General features: G+C 51.0%; 1 long non-coding RNA gene and 1 other non-coding gene across 2 annotated transcripts; one reads left to right on the top strand and one right to left on the bottom strand.

The window, feature by feature from the left end:
* The first annotated feature begins 5088 nt into the window (after positions 1-5088).
* Positions 5089-5207, top strand: LOC112479141. The gene has a single exon (XR_003046066.1). It is a non-coding gene; the product is annotated as a 5S ribosomal RNA (ribosomal RNA).
* Positions 5208-5654: 447 nt separating this feature from the next.
* Positions 5655-14859, bottom strand: LOC112479124. Its single transcript, XR_003046052.1, has 4 exons — positions 14772-14859; positions 13269-13312; positions 9649-9741; positions 5655-5792 (listed from the first exon to the last, which is right to left on the bottom strand). It is a non-coding gene; the product is annotated as an uncharacterized LOC112479124 (long non-coding RNA).
* Between the last annotated feature and the right edge of the window lie 217 nt (positions 14860-15076).

Genomic DNA, 15076 nt, shown 5'->3' with positions numbered 1-15076 from the left:
TGCGTGGCATGAGCACCTGCATCCAGCCGTGCCTGAAATCCACCTCTGGACTTGCCTGTTACACACACCTGAAGTTTCCTTTTTGCTTATGTTTGTCTGAGTTAGGTCTCTGTCCCTTACAACCCAAAGAGTCCTGGGTAATCAGAGTTTGAAGAGCAGCAAGGGTCAGGGGTCAGGTCTGGTCAGACGAAGGGCGAGCGAATGAAATGGAGCCATGCGTCCTAGGAAGGGACAAAGCAACTGTCTGGTCGGGAAGAGGCGAGACTAGTTTTGCTAGGATCTGGGTCCCACCGTGATCCCCTTCCTTACTGATGTCTGCCACCAAGGAAAGCTGGAATGCAGACACTTCCACACTTCCTGATTCATGGTTGTTCTTAATAACTTACTTTTTTCACTTAGGAAAAAAAAAAATTCTACGTTAAAAAAATGTTCCTTCCCATTTTTTAAACGGACTTTATTTTTAGAGCAGTTTTTAGGTTCACATCAAAATCGACTGGAAAGCAGAGTTTCAGACACTCACTGCCCCCAATACGCACAGCCTCCCTCACTATTAACACCCCATCCTTGTCCGCATTATTTTTTAATTTCCACATTTGTTTTTAAAATTTTAAAAGAATCTACCGATAATGTGATTATTAAACATATCATATATATTTTCCCAATTTCTACAGATACATATATTTTTTTCTTTAAAAAAAAAAAAGATAACATCCTTTACAATATACCCACCTGGTCAGTGAGAGACCAGTGAAGAGGTCCAGTGTCGACCTTGTAACACACATTTCCTCAAATGCTCTCAATTGTCCACTAAGGTTTTGTCGCTTTTTCATGGATGGGAAAACTGCTGTTCAGAGAGAGGAAGTCACTCCGGTTGGAGGGCCCTGGGCAGGGTGGGGAGGGGCCGCCAGTCAGCAGTCATGAAACTGGGCTCTGGGAGTTTTGTCACGAGAAGAGGGATGCTGGCCAGGCGAGGAACTGGTGCTAAGTGGCTGCTGGGCACTTCGGGGACCTCCACACACACGGTCTCAGTTAATCCTTCTTCCCATCCTGGAGAGATAGGGCTATTATGATGATCCCCATTTCTCAGATGAGGAAACTGAGGCCCAGACAAGTGAAATGACTTGCCCAGGGTCACACAACTAACACGTGGTAGAACCAAAATCAGACCTCCGTGAAGTCTGAATCCAGACAGAAGCATTGACAACCAGGTAGGGTCTCTGACTTTCTACATTGTCAAACACACACACACACACACACACACACACACACACACCTCTGGCCTCGGCTATGTCCTTGTTTTCATCTTTCTGGATCCCTTCATAAGAATCCAGATAACCTGCTTATCGCAAGGACGGTGAACTCACTGGACAACAGAGTCAGGATCCCAAACAAGCCCTGGATTAAGACACGGAGGGGGTGCCATGGTGAAATTTAAGGTATTAATGTAAACTCCGATACTGGGGTTAAAAAAAAATCATTTGTCTCAATCCAGGTTGACTTCTGGTCTTATGACTAAAGCTGAGTATAAGTTCAGAGTCAACCACAAGTACAGTGTGGCTGCAAGTTAATCCGGCCATAGGACCTTCCCACAAGGATGCTCAGAGTGAGAAGTGACCCACGGTGACAGCGTTGGCTTATGCACCTTGTATACACGAATGCTGAGCCCTCATGCCATGCCTACACATGGTGCATGCTCAGGGACCATGGGTGACATTGAGTGTTGCTGACAATGAAGGATGCTTACACCCATCCTAGGCACACGCTACATGTTCAATAAATGGAAGTGGCTATGGGTTCAACAAGGGGAGAACACGAGAAAGAACTGGTAACGTTTAGGGTCACCATTGTAATTGGCAATATATTATTAGCTAGGAGATACAAAGTATGTATTATAACATAAGGGTGGTATTTTATTTAGCGCTTGTTACATGCGGGCACTGTGTTAAGCACTTCACAGTATCTTGTTTAATTCTTAAAATAATCTTCTGGGTAGATCACGTTAGGCTGAGTCATATGAAATTGCCGTTTTTGTAGGTCAGAGATACAAGTATACTGTTAATTTCATACAGTTCAATCGAATAGCTTCTTCATGTCACAGATTAAGTAAACCCCATTGGCAGAGCCTGGAGCCTTCTGCCTGCTCAGAGGATTCAGATTCTGTCCTCGGTTCCCCGTCTTTATCCACCTCTCATTCTGGCTACCCGGTACACCCACCACCCCGCCCCATTGTGGCCAAGTCTATATTTAGAGCCCAGATTTCTGTGAACTGGGGAATTGAGGAAGTGACTTATTCTAGAGTCATGGCAGCCACCCAGAGATAATGGCATCCAAGACCCTAAGTTTCTGACTGACTCCATCACTGCCACCAAAATGGAATTTTTTCTCCTCTTTAGATTTCCAAGCCCAAACCAGCGAGGTAGAAAGAACTGAGGGCCTGCCAGCTGGCCCACCTGGTGAGCAGATAAAATCGGTGGGAGATTTGTATCCAGTTTGGTGCCAGACACACTGAGGCAAATCTGCGCCTGGCCTGATTGCCAAGTGCCCCTGTCAGGGGCAGAGAGGAGAGGGGGTGGGTTTCTGGATAGCCGAGAGGCCCAGCCTGGTCCTGCCTGGCCCGAGCATCCCAGAGGCTGTCGGAAGGACCCTCTGGACCAGCCCTGGCCGCCATTGCTGAGGAGGTTGCTGAACTGACAGCCAAGCTGTAGAGCCACTGGGCCCGGGGCGGGGGGGCGTATTTCCAGGTAGTCAGACTGAGATAGAGGGTGGCAGCTGCGGAGACAGTGGAGGAGGAAAGGGGCAGCCTGGTCCCCACTGTGCACAGCCCGCCCGCTAGGCACAGCCGGTCTTCGGGGAAGTCACCGAGTCGGAGTTCCAGGAAGCGATAACGCTTGTTGAAACCTCTTTCTTGTGGCCTAGTCTCGTCACATGGCTTGGTGGGGATCAACGTCAGGCAGGGCCACAGGTCTGGGCCGGCTCACACACTGGCAGCCGCTGCCACCCTCTGCTCTCCTCAGAGGCTGAAGGGGGAGGAGGAGGCTGGGCAGGAAGGCTGGCATTTGTGTCCCTCACACAACCTGGCATAGGCCAAGCACACTGCCTGTATCCTCCTCGTTGCTGGTTCAGCCTCTGATTCCCCATCCAGAAAATGGGGCTGAGGATCCCTAGGCCCAGGGCCGCTGTGAAACAGAGAGTAGGTACTAAGGAAACAGAAGTTCCTTGCTCCTTTCCCATGAAGTCAGCGAACCTGTCTCATTCTGGAGAGAAGTCTCTCCACCTCGGCTCTATCACCTTGAAGGCTGGGTGACCCTTTGCTGTGTGGGCTATTCTATGTATTACAGAATGGTTAGCAGCATCCCTTGTCTCTACCCATTAGGCACCATTAGTACCCATCCCCAGGCCCCAGTTATGACACCAAAAATGTCTCCAGACATGGCCAAATATTCCTAAGGGAAAGACCCTGATCTAAATTCAGTGCCTGGCACATAGTAGGTGCTCAGAAATTAGTAGGTTCTCAATCTTGAGGGCAGAACAGGTCTGGTTCATTTTATACCCCTTCACCTGGCAGCACACAGGTGCCAAGGGATAATGTGGGGTTGAAGGGCACTTAGCCCTTCAACCTCTAACAGTCGCTCACCTCACACCCCTAATGAACATACCATCTAAATAAAAACTGTGTGGGAGGCCTCCAACTTGAGGATAGCAGGTTGAATTGAGGGTGGGGTCAGGCATGACACAAGGGATGAAGGGAAAGGCCACATGCCAATCAGCAAGATGTCCCTTTCCCCAGCCTCCTGCTTAGTCTCTGGTGGCTGGCAGCCCTGCTTTCCCCCAGAGAGGAGGCTAGGGCAGTCCTCTTTGTAGACACTGACCTCCCCAGGAGAAGACACTTCAGATGCTGACTCTGAGTTCCTACAATGACAGCCAGATCCTGCCAGGTCGCCTGGATGAGAGTCACCTGTCCACATGCCCTGCCTGTAGGAATGGAGATTCTGAGGATCTGTCTGTCTTCAGTTTCCCGTCTTCAATATGAACTCACAGCCAACAACCACCAGACACATGAAGCAAGCTTATAACACGAAAGGCAAAGACCAAAGCAGAGGAAAAGAATTCCTAGAAAACAGCTGATTCAGGGAGCAGGGAAGCCCTTTAAGACCACAGAAAACCCTCGGAGAAATAAAAGATGTTGCATCCGTAAAACGAGAACAAGAGGCTATGTAAAGGGACATTCAACGAACAAGAAAGAACTAGAGAGATGAGAGTAGAAAGAAAAACATCCATATTGGCATTGGGAGAGAAGGCTGAGGAAATCTCCCGGGAAGACAAAGAGGTTGAAAATACGAGAGAAAAGGTAAGAAAATAATTAGAAGATGATTCCACAAGATCTCACATCAGTCTCAGAGGAATTAAAGAGAGAAAAGAAGAAATGAAGGGAAAAGATGTTCTGAAACGGACAGACATGAGCCTCTGTACCGGAAAAGCTCATCAACTCCAGCCTTCATTTTCTCTTTTGTGTAAAAAGTTACCCCAATTCTTAGCAGCTATGGTAGGCAGGGTTCTAAGATAGACCCATTATTTCCTGCCACCCTGCCGAACCCCCAGACCTGTATTTGATGGATTCTGCTCCCACATGAGGTTATGTTTTACGGCACAGTTGATTTCACAGAAGAGGGACTGTCCAGGGGAGCCCAACTTAATCACACGAACCCTTTAAAAGCAGAGCGTTTTTTCTCTGGCTGGTGCCGGGAGAGGAAGTCAGAGATTTGAAGTACAAGAAAGATTTGATGAGCTGACGCTGGAGCAGAGGGGGAGGGGCCACAGGGCAAGGAGTGTGGGTCACGGCTACAGCTGAAAGCGGCCCCCGGCTAATACCTGGGAAGGAAAGGGGGATCTCAGTCCTACAACCACAGAAACTGAATTTTGCCAAAATCAAGAATGAACTTGGAAGGGGCTTTTTTCCACAGAGTCTCCAGATGGGAGCCCAAACCCCAGCTGACTCCTTGATTTTAGCCCTGTGAGACTCTGAGCAGAGAATCCAGCCATGCTGGTCCCAACTTCTGACCTAGGAAAACTGTGAGATAATAAAATCATGTCTGCGGCCATGCCACCCTGAACGAGCCCGATCCCATCTGATCTCGGAAGCTAAGCAGGGTCGGGCCTGGTTAGTACTTGGATGGGAGACCACCTAGGAAGACCAGGTGCCGTAGGCTTAAAAAATAAGGGATTGTGAACTAACAAGGTCCTTGCAATCTGTGAGGTCAACCAAGGGTTGCCTCGCCTAAAATAAATAAATAAGTAGAAATAAAAATAAAATCGCGTTGTTTTAAGCTGCAAAGTTTGTGGTCATTTGTTCCGCAGCAATAGAAAACCCATACAGCTGCTTAAAGCAACGAACATTAACCTCACCCGGTTTCTGTGGGATCTACGTAGTAGGGGCTCCATAATTGCTGGCTATTATTATTACTGTTGTTATTATTATTGCCTAGGTACTAGGAAGCAAATTAGAAACTATAAAAAGGTATAGGGATGCAAATTTTCATTGCCTGAAGGAGCCTCTCAAATATTTTCAACTTGCCGTCATTAAGCATGAACCATGCAAAAGGTAGGTTTCATTTCTTCATTTTATGGAAGAGTGACCTAAGGCTCAGAGAGGTTAAGAGACTTGCCTGGTACTGCAGTGAAGGACAGAGCCCAACGACTCACCAGAACCCAGGGCTTCTGAATCCAGGCTGACGGCTGCTGCTTTGGCTGCTGGGGCCAAGAGTCCTTTGTGCAGTGGGCAGGTGATGGGCCTTCTGCAAAACAAGAGGCAGGAGATTGGGGGCTGTACTTGAGACCTTCCACCATCCTTGAAGAGAAAATCTGGGAGCCCCTAAGCTTTTGACCTGGCCCATTCAGGCAGAAGAGGTTCACAGAGCCCAAAAGGGGCCCCGAGGCCCTAGGGCATTGGTCCAAGTAACAGGAAACCTGGTCTAAAGTGGCTTAGAGAAGCTGGAAATGTAAGATCTTTTTCAACAGGAAGTCCAGAGGTAGGGGGGATTTCTGGGCTGGTTGATTTGGCCGGTCCACCAGGCCGCCGTGAACCCAGGTTCCTACTGTCTCTCTGCTCTGACATCTGCAGGTTGGTTTCATCTAGGGTGGCCGATGAAGTTCCAGGTGTCACATCCAGAAGAACGCCAGAAACCATCTCTTCCCAGGAGCAAGAAAACCTTTCCCAGAAAACTCCTAGCAGCCGTCCCATATCCTATTGGCCAGAATTGGGTGACCTGCCCATTGATGAAACAATCACTGACCAGTGACTAGAACTTCCTTAACTGCTATGGAATGAGTACTGGAGAGGGTGTCAGACTGATTGAAAAAAATGGCCCTGATTTTCTGTATACATGCCCTTGACAATATGACTTTTCTGTTCCTCTCATTAAGAAGTCTATATCCTGTCCCAAGGCTTTAGTCAATTGGGAGGAATGAAGTGACTGTACTGCTTCCTACCTAAGTCTCAAGGTGCCTTCTGGCTTCTACTTGCTTTCTTGGCACTCTGCAACCACCGAACTAGCCCGCTGGATGATACGAGGTCATGCAGAGTGGAGAGGAACCGTCCTGGCTGTTGCAATCTGTGAGGTCCCAGCCCCAGCTGACCAGCCAGCCCCAGCTGACCCATCGGCTTACTGTAAATGCAAGAGTGCACCAACTCACATCGCTCTAGCTCTGCCCAGACCAGAGCTACCTGGCTGCCCCACAGCCTCCTGAGCAACTGTAACTGCTTCTTGCTTTAAGCTGCTCATTCTGGGGAGGCCAGTTAGGCAGCAGTAGCCAACTGACATGGGATTGACTGCCTTGCTCAGTTAACTACTCAGTGGAAGCTAGGCCTTTTATAGGAGTAGGAAATGTCATTCATTCATTCATTCATTCATTGCCTACATCTTCCTGCCCACTCCACGCAGGTTCTGTGCTAGATGCAGAGAACTTGAAGTCTGATGAGGCCTGGCCCCTGACTCAGGAAGCCTCAGCGTGGCTGGGAGACAGATTCGCCAACTGAAGCTTATCACCTCACCGTGGCTCCCTACTGCCTGGGAGGCCAGGTCTGATCGAGGGTTAGCAGGTTGTGTGTTCTGTGGCTGCAGACCAGCCTCCTTCATTCCCCTGCCCCTCTGCCCTTTCCTAAGCCCCATATCCTCTGGCCTCGGACCTTTGCACCTGCTTATTTCTCCCTCTCCACTGCTCCAGCCCACCTTCTGTGACTTATGAACACTATTCTCCTTTGAGACTCAGCTCAGGTGTCGCCTGGGCTTCCTCTAACCCTGCCTTCATCACTGCACTATGACTCTTCATCCTTCAGTCCAGCCGCCTCACTTCACTGATATGGAAACTGAGGTTCAGAAAGGGAAAGTGACTTGCTCACGGCGGAGCAGAGCTGGAGCCCAGTCCGGGGCTGTCTTGACTGCCCCGCCTGTACTTTTCGCTGCTTTCCTTTCCTCCACGCCCTAGCCCATTGGGGACCAGCTGTGGCAGTCCCACTGCGGGGGAAGGATACCTGCACTCCTACTATGTGCTGGGTCCTGTGCTAGGATGAGAACCCTGGGAGGTTCTCCTGGGAGCCTCCATCCTTCCAACAGCCCTACAAGTTAGGCGCAAGCAGCATCTCCCTTTCCAGAGGGGACATGATGCTCAGAGGGAAGATGCCTCTTGCCAAGGTCACACAGCCAGAAAGGGACAGAGTGGGGACTTGAATGCAGAGCTCACAGAGCTCTACATTTGGCCTCTGCTATGGCTTTTGGGCTGAGCCAGGGCCAGCCACAGTGAGAGAGGGGCAAGAAGAGAAAGTTGGAGCAGCAAGGGGGAGCAGGGGATGTCGGGGAACCACCGAGGCAGGAAGAGGCAGAGCAGAAAGTGAAAGGGGCCAGAGGCCAAGAATAGCTGCGGGTGACAGCAGGGGGACTGCAGATGCTGCCGGAGAGAGAAACCAGACTGGGCCTCAGGGAGGGGGAGGCGACTCTGGGCCTGGGAAGCCAGGCTGGGGGGCACCCCTCCTGACCCAGGCAGCCCCCATGTGGCTGGTGGGCCTGATGCCCCAAACTATGGAAATAGAAATGGGGGTGAAGGGGCTGCCTGGGGGTGGTGCCGACTATGCAGACTTTGACATCACTGGCATCTACTATGATGAGCTAGGAGGATTTGGGGATGAACAAAACCCGTCAAGACAAAACAGCAGTGAACAATGAGCCTGTGCTGGAAAGAGAAACTGATTTATTAACATCTGTATTTTTGCTGCCACTGTCACGGCAGCAGTTCAGGACAGTGGTTAAGCAGCCTGGGTTCAATCCCGGCTCTGCCACTGGCTGGCTCTGTGACCTTGGGCAAGTCACTTCACCTCTCTGGGCCTCTGTTTGCTTCATGGGGGTGTCCTGAGGATTAGCTGAGTGAGTATATTGAACAGCTCAGAGTAAGTGCTAAAGAAACATCTTAGCTTGCCTTCTCCACTATCCGCATGTATAGTTAACCACACACACACACACACACACACACACACACACACATGCACACACACGTGTGCACACGTGTGCCTGTGTGCAAAGTCCCTCCAGAATGTAAATGGCACAATAGCTGAAACTCAGATTTGTTCACTAGTGTGTCTCCAGTATCTGGAATTGTGAGTGGCTGGCATACAGCAGGCGCTCAATAAATGTTTGTGGAAAGAAAAGAAGGGAAGGAGGGAGAGATGAACGAGGGCAGGGCAGTGAGGGGGGAGAAGGGAGAACTGTTACCCACGCTCCTTCTAGGTGTGGGGCATCTATTCGTTTCTCTGCATTTTATTTTTATCACATCACCATGCACCACTTGGTTTGACTAAAAAAAATATTTTTAGGGAGAGCCAAGTTCAGGATGGCCCAAGACCACCTCTACCACATACACACACTGAGAACCCCAGAGACCAGGCCCTCTAGAGCCCAGCTGGGAGTGGCTCCCCCGCTGCCAGCAGGCAGCCAGAGAAGGTGACAGGAAACTCGACAGGACAGACTGTTCCTCACCTACCGAGAACTGTGAGGGGAGAGGACATGCTGTTCAGGGCTGAGACCTGCATGTTCCAGTCCCGCCTCCCTGGAGGAAGTGTCACCAGCAACTAGGGCGGGGACGTCTGCCCTGGCCAGGGGATCTTGTGGCTCCTCTGATCTCTACAAGGAACTCAGGGCTGGCTTGCTTTCCAAGAACACTTCCTGTAATGGTGGCAATGGCTCACGGCCAAGGTCTGGGGAGGCTATGTGACCTTGGACATGTCCCTCGTCTCTCTGGGCCTCAGCTTCCTCACTTGCAAAACAGAGAAAATAGGACATCGCATGAAGGAGCATTGTGTGGATCAAGAGTGAAGTTCAAATATTTTGTTTGATCGTCAACTACGTTTTAAACCATTGTAGGATAATATCACATAAAAGCCACCATTTAAAATTGTACAGTGTAGTGGCATTTAGTCCATTCACAAAGTGGTACAACCATCATCACTATCTAGTTCCAGAATGTTGTCCTTACCCCCAAATAAAACCCCGTAGCCATCAGCAGTCACTCCCCATGGCCCCTTCCCCCGGGCCCTGGCAATCACCCACACACACACACACACACTGGAATTGTACGTTTCATATAAATGGAATTGTACGTTACGTGGTCTTTAGTGTCCGGCTTCTTTCACTGAGCGCTATGTTTTCCCAGTTCATCCACGCTGTACTGTGTATCAGCACTTCTTTCCTGCAATTCCTATAATCCAACAACAACTTCTTTAAATGATTTTTGAAAGTGTTTATTGAACAAAAATATACAATCAGTAGCATGCATTCATACGAAGTGTCCAACTTGATATATATGGATATAGGTGTATGCCCATGGAACTGCCTCCTGGGTCTAGATCTAGGACATTTCTAGCACTTGAGGTTCTCTCCCCTCAGGCCACCCTGTCCCTCCTCCCCACCATCCCTGAGTATCGCTCCTCCAGATATACTGGAAATAATTCCTGTGCAAAGACAGTCATTGCAGCCCTGACTGTAACAGCAAAAGATCAGAAACAGCCCACGTAGAGGACTCAATAGAGGACTGGGTAAATAAATCATGGTGCCTCCACGCAGAATACTATGCAGTCAAGAAAAATAGTCTCTCTCTGCGTATCGATATGGAACTATTCTGAACACCATGGCTCAGTAAAAAAAAAAAAAAAGGCAAGGTGAAGGATGAGATGCAGCCTGCAGGTGACACAATAATTCTCACCTCCTATTCCTCACACCCTTGTGAGGCCCTCTTCTGGCTTTAACTAGTGACCTGAGTAACTGATAGATGGCAGAAATGTGTGTCTTCTGACGCTTGCTCATAAAAGACGTGCGGCTTACACCTTGCCCCCTTTTCGATCATTTGCCTAGGGAGAAGCCATCTGCCGTATTATGAGGACACTCAAGCATCCGTGTGGTGAGGAACTGAGGCCTCTTGCTAAGAGCCACACGAGTGAGCCGTCTTGGAGGTGAGTCCTGCAGCCTGTTGAACCTTCAGAGGATTACAACCCCAGGTGACAACTCAAGGGCAGCCTCATGAGAAACCCCGAGCCCAGCTGAGTTGCTCCCTAATTCCCGACTCTCAGAAACTGACAGAAAATATAGGTATATTGTTATTTTAAGCTGCTAAATTTGGGGCTAATCTGTTATTCAGCAGTAAGAGACTAATACAGTGTGTGTAGTATCCTAACATTGGAATGAATGCATTAACTCTCTCTCTCTCAAAGTAAATATATCATGGAGGGAGCCAGGTAGCTGAGGGACAGAGAAGGGGGGCATCCTTTTGTCCCTTTGGCACTTTGCACAATCTTTCAGAAAGATCAACTGAATGTCAAATAAGTAAATAAAAACTTCAGCAGCCCTCGATGAGTAGCAGCTGTGATTCTTCACTCCACAACTATTTCTTGAGCTGCCAGAAGTCCTCCTTAAGTATGTGTGGCTGAATCCACAACACGGGTTTATGAAGACTCGGAAAAGCCAGGGGTTGAGGGTCACATAAGAGCCCCAACATGTACTATCTGTGTGCCTTGGGGTAGGTCACTTAACCTCTCTGAACTTCAGTTTCCTTATATGAAAAATGGAGATCATCAGTACAACTGGGGCCAAGTGTTCAGCCAAAGGCCAGGCATGGGGTAAACACTTAATTAAGATTTGGCTCTTATTATTAAGGTTCAAGGATCCCACTCTGGGGTTGGAGAAGGGAGGACGGAGCTTGCTCCTTGTCCTCACCCTTGGAAGATGGCTATGTAGGTGGCCCGCAGGGGGCAGCTGAGCCAGTATGTCAAGGTAGAAGCTGGCTGGGCGAGGGGGTTACGAAGGCTGGGAGGGACCACAGGGAGAGAGTGACCCAACGCAGGATAATGTGTCCACCCAGCCCCCCCATCCTTCTCTGCGGAGAACCGGTCGACGGGGAAGCCCATGCCTGCTGCCAATTGCTCGCTTCACAAAGCCTGGTGGGAACTGCAGAGCAGGAGCTGGCTTCCGCTCCAGAAGGAAGGGGTTCGCCCTCTCTCGGGGGTCCCTGGTGTGTCCAGTGCTGGAACTTGCCTTCTGGCCTTGCTCCAGGACTCATGGCTAGGCGGGGTGGGGCAGGGGCTCGCCAACCACAAGGCATCATGTGGAGGAGAGGGAGGGTCGAGGGGTGTGGAGAGGGGCTGAGGGGCCCTGAGCTCGGGGTCCCCCGTCTTCGGTCTAACCAGAACTTGACTCCCTCTCCCTTCTGTACGAGGAAAGGCGTTTGGATGACCGGCCCCCGCGTGCTGTGATGACTCTATGGAGTGGTGGGGGGCGGACCTGGGGAATTCCCACACGGCAAATCTGGGCCTTGGCCTAGTAGAGCAGAAAGGTGCTGGGAAGCAGGGCTGAGGCACAGCCCCCCATCTGCCAAATGGGTGCATCCTCTGCTCCTGTGGGGTTTATGGGCTGCCTGTTCCAATTCTGAGGATGGCGGGAGGCTGTGCCCTTTGAGGCAGAGCTTGGGAGGTACCCCCTTGCCCTGGCCTGGGGTAAGGGAGTGGAGAGGCTCCATGGGGTTGCTTTGCTCATGATTCATTCTTTCTGGGACCAGCCTTGTCCTCTGGGAGGCACTTTCCAGGAAAGCCCCCACTTGGCCCCCTGTGCAGATGTCCAGGCCTCAGCTAAGCCCTGCCCAGACCAGGAAAAGGCTAGTCAGCCCCCAGCTATGAGGGGAGCGTCACTGGGCTGGGGACACCCTTTTTTGGATGGTGAACTGCCTGGTGCACTTTTGGCAATGTGACCAATAGAGCGACTTGTCCACAAGGGAACGCTGCACCCCTCACCCACCCCCAGTTGCGGGGGGCTCCCAGACCAGTGCTCGTCTTGAGACAGTCACCCTTGCCCGAGCCGAAGCCTGGACTCAGCCCTTCCTTTTCTCTTGGCCCCAAATCTAATCAGTGACTGTCCTCGGTGTGGCTTCCCCAGAAGCAGACCAAAATGAGGGTTCCACAGATTCCCAGGATGGGTGTAGGGCCGTGGGGCGGGAAGGAGGCTCAGCAAGGGACAGGCCTGCTGCCACCAAGGGGCTGGTGCTGGAGCAGTGAGGATTACTTATCTGTGAGCTGGAGTTTTCCACCCCCACGTCCTCTTCCTATCTACCCCTGGGGGGTGTGAACTGTCAGCAGCAAATGGTTCTCTGACCGAGAGGGGTGGGTATGGCTGTGGCACAGAAAATTCTCCTGGAGGAGGCAGTAAAGAAATGAGGGGGACTTGGGTGGGTCCCCTGCTACAGCCTCTGCTACAGCTGCAAAATGCTCTTGATTTGATCTCTATTTCCAGAAAATATTTGCTTCTCTCTGTTCCCACAGCTGCCCTCATCTCTCATTAGGACACCCAGGAGCCTCCGACCTTGGTTGCCTTGGGAGTGGGGGAGTTAGGCTCTTGGTCCAATCTGAGCTCGGTGGTGCAAAGTGGGGGGCTCGCCCATTGTATGGGTGAGGGAGGGCCATGCCCAAGGCCACCCATATCTGTGCTGAGGTATGACCCCCCCAACACTGCTTTTCTCACCCACCTACCTCAGGGGGACCACCCCCCTGCCCTGGCCTTTAGCAAACCCTGCCCAGAGTGGAATCTGCCCCTGGGGTGGGTCTTATCCTTGTCTTCAAGACATAGTTCTGATTGTCAAGTCAAATTGCTCAACCATCTTCCCCAAGGAGGTCGGGTCCCCTGGGGCTGTTCTAGACAGCGGGAAAGGAAGGAATATGGAAGAACCATCTGAAAGATACTTACTGTCCTCCAGGCCTTCGGCTGACGGCTGTACATGTCTCCACTTCCTGGAGGAGGAAACCAAGGCACAATGAGGTGAAGGGACTGGCACAGAGAGAGCCCATTGGAGTCCCCTACTTGGCTTTTCAACTGTGTAATTTGGGGAAGAAAAAACATCGAGTACCTTATATGACTCCGGGTTCCAAGTTTTCAATTGTAAAATGGGAAAAGAAGCCCAGACATTCTTCCCCTTCCTAAGCTACAAGGCACAGAGGACTCCCAGGGGTGAACCCAGTGCACTTTGGGGGTAAGGTGGGGTGACGCTTGCACTTGGCATCCATCTGCCGTCTCACCCAGCTCTTTCCCCTGCCTCACCTCCCTCAGGGTTGGCGGGGGGCGGCTGGGTGCCCCTTCCCCCATTTCTCCAACCCTTTGACCTTTCCTCATGTGTTCCTAGATCTCAGCCACCCCATTTGAGTCCCTCTTTCTGGACCGAGGTGACTCTCTGGTTCTGCCCCTCCCCTGGGACCCATGGCCAAGGGAGTTCATAGACCTGATTTCCATTCCTAAAACATGTCTGAAGGTCTACATCAGCTTGGCGGGGGTGGGGGGGAGGTCACCCAGCATCTCATCCCTGAGAGGTGGAAACCTGAGAAAACCCCAAGAAGCTGTAAGGGCGGCTGGGGGTGGGGTCACCCAGGACCTCATCCCTGAGAGGTGAAAACCTGAGAAAACCCCAAGAAGCTGTAAGGACTGTCCGAGGGCCGGATAATATTTTGAACCTGTGTCCAGGAAGCCGAGAAGTTCGAACTCTACTTTCTTACGGCCATGTCAGGTCACCCGAACTTTGAGGGCTCCCCGTTGCCAGCTACACCAGCTCTGCCCTCGCCCTCATTCTATCTGGCTTCCAGGACTCTGTGCTGGGACGAGTGCAGTAGTCTCTCACCCGGTCCCCGCCCCAGCTGGTCTAGCTTCCCCACAGCAGCAGAGGGAGCTTTTTAAAACAAAATCTGATCAAGTCACACCGCTAGGTAAAGCACTAGGTGCCTGCTGCCTGCAAGATAGTAGCCAAACTTGCTCTCGACTTGGCATTCGAGGCCATGTTAGATCTGATCTCTGCCAGAATCTTTGACCTCATCCTTCCCCCTGAACCCCACACTCCAAACCCAGATGAGTGGTCATCCCCAACATTTCCTATACTGTCCTTGAAGCCTGACCTTGACCCTGGTCACCTGTTCCCTTCTCCTTCACTATACTTCCTGTTCCTGTCAACACTGACTCCTCCTTCAAGGTTGATTCCAGGGGTGTTCCCCAGAGAAGCCTTCAGGGTTCTTAGTGGCAGACAACAGAATCCGACTGCAGATTATTTAAACAGAAAAAGAACATACTGAACAGTACTGAACTGACCGAACCCTCGAGAAGGCAGGAGGCCCACATGAAAAAGAAGGCAGAAGATGAGAAACAAGACCCCAACTCCAGTTCTGCCACAGAGCCAACCTGGTGATGCCCACGCTTCTTTGCAGATACCTCAGGAGCTTGATATTGCTGAGGCTCCCTCCAGAAAGACTTTCCCAGAACCTTTCTTCATAGGACCAGCTCCTGATTCAAACTCCAGGGTGGGTGCCTGTGATTGGCTGAGCCCAGGTCACATGGCCACACCCTAGGAGCAAGGGAGAATGGGAAAGCTAGTGCCTACCTACTTGGGCTCCTCCAGTGGGAGGCGGCTCTGCCTTGCCCCAATGCCCCATGGTGGGCAGGGAGTGAGATTCTTAAAAGTGGGAAAGAGATTCAGAGAGTGAAGGGCTCGAAAATGACTACAACTTGTCTTTCCA

Source organism: Pteropus alecto, unplaced genomic scaffold (assembly GCF_000325575.1).
Source record: "Pteropus alecto unplaced genomic scaffold, ASM32557v1 scaffold34, whole genome shotgun sequence".
In the NCBI taxonomy this organism is placed as follows: Eukaryota; Metazoa; Chordata; class Mammalia; order Chiroptera; family Pteropodidae; genus Pteropus; species Pteropus alecto.
The sequence above is the reverse complement of the archived record's forward strand: the minus strand, read 5'-3'. Positions and strand labels throughout refer to the sequence as shown.